Genomic DNA, 7,550 nt, shown 5'->3' with positions numbered 1-7,550 from the left:
GGGGGGCACAGCCCCTGCACTGAATTGTGCTTCCTGACATGCAGCAGCACACGCACAAGGGAGCAGTGGGCATAGGAGCCAAGAAGCCACTCCAGGATCAAACCAGGCTGCAGAGTGTCCATTTCCATTGTGTCCTCTCTTCCCCATTGCAGATACACACTAGTCAGAGTGAAGAGTTCAAAGACAAATATATAGCTGCCTTTTCCTCCTGGAAGACCTTTTACAGCTACACCTTTGAGGCTGAAGTCTCCATTCCAGTGTCTGAGGGAAGCTGAAACACCTCTTACAGGAGGTTTGGTGGGCTGCACTTTTTCTGGGTAAGGTGAAAATTACTCTATCCTTCAAGCACAAAGCCTTGTTGAAGAGTAGAAATCAGTTAACTGGCTTTAGAAGCTGGACACAAACCCGTATGTGACTGGCAGAAAGATAACATAACAGCCCTTAGGCATTGAGTGATTTTCCACTTTCCCTTTCAGTGCAGGAATGTATGATTTCTACAAATCTGCCTTTTTACTCCAAATGGAATCCAATCATATAAATTACCATGTACACATTTGAAAGAAAGTTCTCAGGTTATAAGTTTGAAGCTAAAGGGAGTTACAACCACAAAATGGCCTTGATGCAGGCTCTAAAAGTTGGGTACAACTTTGAATGCAAGAACCACCACTCATTTGGGAAATGGCTTTAAATCAAGGTCAGTCCTGTGCAAGGGCAGAAAGAAGTCAGCCAGGGTCTTTAACACCTATTTAAGGTCCCTGAGGGACAGGGCTCGCCCTGCAGGATCCCACAAGTAGTGGGACATTTGGGATCAAAGAACCTCTGGGCATCCCATCAACCTGGCCAGGCTCCCAGCTCAGCTACTGAAACCATACATCCAGGAGGAAGGGAACCTAAAGGAGATATTAAGGCGGGTTGCAAGTGTCATATTGTTGCAAACCTCCTCCCAGCATTCAAGAGATGCTCAGGAGCGAGAGCTGAGTACCTGGCATCAGTGCAGAAACACTGGGGCTGGCATGAAGAAAATCATCAGGCAAAGTAGTCAACAATGCAAAGGGGATGCTATTAATTTGAAGATAAAGATAACATAACAGCCCTTAGGCATTGAGTGATTTTCCACTTTCCCTTTCAGTGCAGGAATGTATGATTTCTACAAATCTGCCTTTTTACTCCAAATGGAATCCAATCATATAAATTACCATGTACACATTTGAAAGAAAGTTCTCAGGTTATAAGTTTGAAGCTAAAGGGAGTTACAACCACAAAATGGCCTTGATGCAGGCTCTAAAAGTTGGGTACAACTTTGAATGCAAGAACCACCACTCATTTGGGAAATGGCTTTAAATCAAGGTCAGTCCTGTGCAAGGGCAGAAAGAAGTCAGCCAGGGTCTTTAACACCTATTTAAGGTCCCTGAGGGACAGGGCTCGCCCTGCAGGATCCCACAAGTAGTGGGACATTTGGGATCAAAGAACCTCTGGGCATCCCATCAACCTGGCCAGGCTCCCAGCTCAGCTACTGAAACCATACATCCAGGAGGAAGGGAACCTAAAGGAGATATTAAGGCGGGTTGCAAGTGTCATATTGTTGCAAACCTCCTCCCAGCATTCAAGAGATGCTCAGGAGCGAGAGCTGAGTACCTGGCATCAGTGCAGAAACACTGGGGCTGGCATGAAGAAAATCATCAGGCAAAGTAGTCAACAATGCAAAGGGGATGCTATTAATTTGAAGATGATAACATGAAGCCTCCCAGCACCTTCCTCCTCAGAGCAGAGTATGCCAGCCTCTCCAACCAACCCCACAAGTGCTTTGCCAGCTGCCATGGGCCAGTTTTCAAGCAGCAGCTCAGTTGTCAAATAGCCCACAATGTAGTCACAACCAACCTTACCTCCCACTCCCCTCCTCGGTGCATGCTTCGTGCCAGCTGCTGGCTGGAGACTCATCCCTTCCCACCCCATCCAGTAACTGTGTCAGCAATTTGCTTCCCACAAGGAAAGAAGAAAGCAACATCCTTTTTAGCCTTGCATACAGAGAACAAATCAACATACTGTAGTGCTGTAACTGAAGTTGTCTTGACCTGTCACCATCACAGGTGATGTAGATGAGACTTAGTGTTCACAAGGCTGATGTGTTTGTTGGAGCTGTTAAAATGTCTTCATTATTCTAACCTCTTGCTCTAACACATGAATTAAACTTAAGAGCCCAGAGGAGCACATCAGTGCTCCAACTAATCAATGCAAAGACCTTTGAAACACAGGCAGCAACACAGAAGAAAGTTTAGTGGTTTTGAGGGCTGCTGGTTCAGACGCTGAGCAGCTCTTCACCCTTCCTTAGCACCTTAATCACCCACCGCTCCCAGCCTCATCATGGTTATGGACTCAGCCTTAGAAGCAGCACAGCACAAGTTGTTCATCCCATTTGGTTTAAAGCCTGGGGTGCGCAGAACAGGAAAGGAACAGACTGTAGTTTCACAAGCTAATGAGACACTGCAGAGCTTGATCTCTTCCTTGCCTTAAACGGTATTTCCTCCTCCTCAGTCCCCAGCGCAAGCCAAAGACACCCCGAGAGTCCTAAGTGTCACTTGTCTCTGACCCGAAGGCATGGCCCTACCAGGCATCTCCTCTTATGGAAAGCCCAGCAACAAGCAGTAGTTTGAGTGCAGCTGTGCATGAGGTCATGCTGGAGCACCTCAAAGCATGGGGCCATGGATAAGCCCGTGACAGAGCAGGTACAGCCCTGGAGGGACTGCAGCCATAAGTAAAGCTAGGTTGGAGCAGGGACTGTGGCTGTGAGGAGGGCTACACTGGAGCAGGGCTATCTCTGAAGGCATTGTGGCCCACAGAGAAGGCCACGCTGGAACAGCTGCACCACAAAGCGACTGTGGCTGTGGCTAAGTCTGTGCTGCAGGATTTATACCCCTGGAGAGACAGTGGTTTATAGATAAGGCCCAAATTGGTTTTTGGCGAGTGCCCTGCGCGCTAGAACAGGGCTCTGAGGCACAGGGGATGTCTCACAAGAGCTCGACAAAGGGAGAGGAGGATTCCCAAAGGGGTCTGAGAGACTAAAGAAGCCTCAGAGATAACAATGAGGAACTCTGAAGAGGATGTCAACAAAGTACAGCTGTCTTCAGGGGGCTAGGGGCTGAACAAAGGCATCCTAAACAATGAAGAAAAAGATGAGAGGTCTGAAGCGCAGCAAAAAAAAAAAATCAAAAGGGAGTTAAAGTGCTACAAGAGTGCTGTGGAGTATAAGAAAGAACTCAGAAGACTATTACAGAGAGCAGAGGAATTAGGAGCAGGCAGGGTAAGAAAAGAAGGCTTGGAGACGCAGTGAGGGCCTTGGAGTCTCAGGAAGGCATCTAGGCAAGCTACAGGTGACAGAGAGGAACCAAACAGAGACACCCAATATGGCAGAGAGAAAAATAAAGGAGCACTGCATAGCAAAGACAGGAGGCTCTGACAGAATGTGCAGCCCCATGGTCCTGCACCCTCCAAGCTGTTTGCTCAGGTATCCACTGTGTCCCAGTCACCCACCTGCAAGTATTTTAGCCTGCCTTTGCACTGATGAAAGCGCTCCCTTCTGCCAAACTTGTCACTTGTCCCTGACCCAAACATGTCCCTACCAGCAACAGGTTTTTGAGCACTGCTCCAGCCCAAAGCCCAGGGAAGACATTTCAAAGTACCTGGCGAGCACAAACACATTGCAGCAGCAGTTATGAAACTTGAACAAGGAGCATAATCTACAGCCTTGAACTCTAAACAGTGAGGCTCCCCAAGGCAGGCATCCCAGTGTAAATCTTCAGTCTGTTGAAGTGAACCATGAGCAGGATGCCAAGGCAAATAGGGGAAATGAGAAAAGTTTCAGCCATTCTCTCCAGACAGAAATAATTCAGCATTTCTCCCAGCCTAGTGCAGTGCATCACTGAGGTAAGAAAGACTCCTGACTATTTTAATCAATCTTTCTGGATTTGCCCTGTGGTTCCTTAGCTTTTCACATGTAATTAACAACGTGCAGGTTCCAGCAAATGATTTCAAATAAATCCTTAGGTGACTAGCAGGCATCTCTAGAAATTCACATAGTGGCGCTTGAAAACCTAGCTTCAGATCGTTACCTGGGACCTTAGCTAGCTCATTGTTTACCACCAGCCTGAAGGAGGATACTACTACAGTTTGTCCCACCGCAGAGCAGAGCCCCAAGAATTGTGCCGTAGTCTATGGATGGTCGCACAAAGGTGATTTGTACAACAGACTTAGAAGAGAGAAGGCAAAATTTAAGCTTCTCCATTTCTCAGCCACCAGAAGGCAGCCGTAGATTCCAGTGAACCACAGCACACTGTTATGTAGAAGTATTAACCACTTAATCCCCAAAGCCCTGTACTCAAAGATAACTTTTTTTTTTTTTTGCTTAAAAACCTTCTCTTTATACCTCCCAAGCCTAGCCCAGACACATGACAACAGAGTTTTAGCCCAGAAACCTTCCTCAGTAATCTCCTTTTTGGAGAAAAGTCTCTTTCCATTGCCCTGCCCAAACTCCGAGCTGTAACACGCTGCAGGAACAATCGCAAGCATCACAAGCATCGCAAAGCAACAAGGAATTTGCCAAAAAGTCCTAGGTGAGGCTAGAAAACAGACTGATCCCACACCTCCCAGACAAGCTGTAACGCCCAACACCGTTATCTGCTTTTCAGTCGCAATCAAGCATATATTTAAGGTCTGCCAAATCCTGTTGAAATTAATTGCCAAACCCTCCCCTCTATTCTACCGTAAGAAGTTCAAGTTGTCTATACGATGCTCTAGAAGCTCAGAGTTGAGATATTTTCCATTAGAATATAATTAAATACAGTAATTAGACAATTGTATGTTGAACTACAGCTAACCTGTGATAACAGGTTTGTTGAACAGCGATGATAGGAACATAGCTCAGAGCTAAGCACTTGTAATAACACCACACATATTGCAACACACACAACTGAACCACTTGCCAGTTTTAGTGAGCTTGTAACATCCTTCTCTGTCCCAAATCACATAGAGCATCTACACACAAAACCTCCTGGTATCAGGACATGCTCTGTGGGTTGCAATGAAGTTGAAGTAGGTGGGCCACGTTACCCATCTCAGACACTGTTTTCCAAGTGTTACCATTTGTTGGCAAATAGATAAAGTCTGAGCCACAAACACCTGAGGCACAGCTGGTTTCTGCAGAGTTACTAAAATATTTCCAAATACCATGCCAGAAACTGCAGGAGTTGTTAACACAGGAATTAAAGCAGGTAGCCGTACCTGGCAGAGCTGCTTAGCTCAAGCATAGAGCACGCAACCCCCACCTGCCTCGTATGCTACATGAAACTAGAAAAACAATCCCAAGGCCATACTTTCTTCTATTTTGTCAAAACCCACTATGAGTCTTTTTACACCAAGTTCATCCAGGAGTTAACCACGAGGAGCTTATCATTACAGGGACTGCACAAACACAACTTGGATGCAACAGAAAAGGACTGAAAAGGCTCAGACCCATCCCACTGCAACTCTGCTCTGCTCCCCCCCCAGAGTACCAGGTTCAGCAACAGGGGGGAGAGCCAGGAGCAGACTGCCCTGTTCAGAAGAGGCAGCCAGCCCACACTTTCAACCCTGGGAGTCTTTTTACACTTTATCAACATTTTTTTTCCCATCCCCAAGAGAAAAAAAGAAAAAAAAAAAAGTAAAAAAAAATTAAAGAGAGAAGCAAGTGAAACCACCCCATTTACCTGTTCTGAGAGCCCATGGTGCTGGTGCACAGCTCTGGTGCATTCAGTGTTGTGTCTCTCCAGTCAAGTCAAGCCTGTTTCCCCTTGGGAAGGGAAGAGAGCAGCCTTGGCCTCCACCATCAGCTTCCTCCTTGGCTTCTGGACTGCTGCACGTGCCACCCAGACAACGAGGCGTTTCACTGGTGAGTGGTACTTTTCCCACGGGCAGCGTTATCCCCTGGCACTGGTGTTTTCAGATGACAAGGGCTGGATCCTGCTCTGCTACCTAGTGCTGCGCTTCCTCCTCCCTGGAAGCCTCCAGGCTAACAGTCCCACATCCATCCTTATTTCAGCTCACAGGACCTTGTGAGCAGACGATTCACAAAGCCAAGTTTTGCCATTGCTCAACTCAATGACCATTATTTTAGCTCCATAAGCAGCTGTCCACCTTCTCATAACCCTGCCACAAAGAGTCACTGCAGAGAACCCAGGACAGTTGCTTTTTAGGTTTCCCGCCACACACAGCTGCTCCACTAGAGATGTACTAGGGTTCCACCTAGGGAAAAAAAAAATCAGAAACTTAAGAAAAAAAAACAAATAAAAAAAACCCCAGACCAGCATGAGCATCACAGTCATGGTTTCAAGGCAGCTGAAACTGCACAGAAACTTAATGCAAAAAATATCTAAATCCAGAAAAAAAATTTTAAGAGAAAAAACAAACCCACCTCACTGTCCATTTGTAAGTAGGGAAAAGTGCAGCCCCCAGGACCACACACACCCAGCTGATGGCACTCAGTTAATTAGGGCTGATAAGTGGCTTCAGCTGGGGAAAATGTGAGTCCCACCCAAGGACAAGGCTCTGTGGGTGCCCCGGTGAGGAACAAGACGCCCCTCCGTCCCATGACAGCTAAAATCCCAGTATTGAAAAGGAACGTGAACTGAGATTAGTCTTGACATTTCTGGGTCTTGTAGTCACAGTGGGTGACAAAAGCAAATTCTGGATCAGAGCCTTTCCCGGAGCAATTTAAACACATCTATTTTGAGGAGAGACTGAGTTAAACAAAGGGGTGACAGGCCATAAATTGAAAGCCGCAGGATGTGGCATCCTGGGATTATGTTAAAATCAGGCAGTCCGAGTAGCCTCCAAAATACATATTTTTTGGAAATCGGGGAGAAAAAGCACTGCTATCACACAGCCCGCTGCCCCTCACGCCATCTACGAGTCCTTGTCCCCACTAACCAAAATCGCTTGACCCCTTTGCAGGATGAAGGCTCAGTTCAGGAGGAGGAAATAATCAGGCAGGAAGCAAAAATTAAACCATTCAGTGGAAAATGGAGAGGAATGGTTTTTGCATTCATCTGCCTATGCTGGCATCTTGTCAAAGGACTATTATTGGGAAACCGCGGTGGGAAGCAGGGACTCCAGTGGAGAGAAAGCTGTATTTTTCCTACTTGAGGCTCAGTGACTCCTGCAAGCTATCCCGCAGCAACAGGAGAGGGGCTTGAGGTGAAACTTGAACTTTTGGTGTGTTTCCCTGTCAGGCCCATTCGTGCCTCCCCAGGCAGCAAATCCAGCTGCGTCAGCAGAAACACGAGGCTGCGGCGCAAGGAGGTTTCTCACTTTCCAGCCCAGCCAGACCACTGCATGCTCTGCATGGCCCGGTGGCACAGGCACCGCGCTGGCCGCTGCTGCAGCCCAAGCCATGAGAAACAGTGACACCCACCGAAGGGAGAAACCTCCTTCCCCATCATCACTGCTTCTGCTCTGGGGGCTGCAGCACACGCTGGAGCGCGCACAGCACCAGCCGTGGGGGGCTGCGGGGCGCTCTGGGC

The 7,550-nt window shown here is 47.5% G+C and overlaps 1 protein-coding gene across 1 annotated transcript in view; it reads right to left on the bottom strand.

Annotated features, from left to right (window-relative positions):
- The window catches only part of CASKIN2 (CASK interacting protein 2), an 80,452-nt gene extending 74,181 nt beyond the window's left edge, over positions 1–6,271 (bottom strand). Inside the window, exon 1 of the mRNA XM_035893369.1 lies at positions 5,739–6,271. The gene's annotated coding sequence lies outside the window, so the exon portion shown is untranslated. The remainder of the gene's footprint in view (positions 1–5,738) is intronic.
- Between the last annotated feature and the right edge of the window lie 1,279 nt (positions 6,272–7,550).

The sequence above is a fragment of the Egretta garzetta genome, unplaced genomic scaffold, assembly GCF_000687185.1.
Source record: "Egretta garzetta isolate BGI_Z169 unplaced genomic scaffold, ASM68718v1 scaffold34, whole genome shotgun sequence".
Classification (NCBI taxonomy): Eukaryota; Metazoa; Chordata; class Aves; order Pelecaniformes; family Ardeidae; genus Egretta; species Egretta garzetta.
This window is presented reverse-complemented; position numbering and strand designations above follow the sequence as displayed.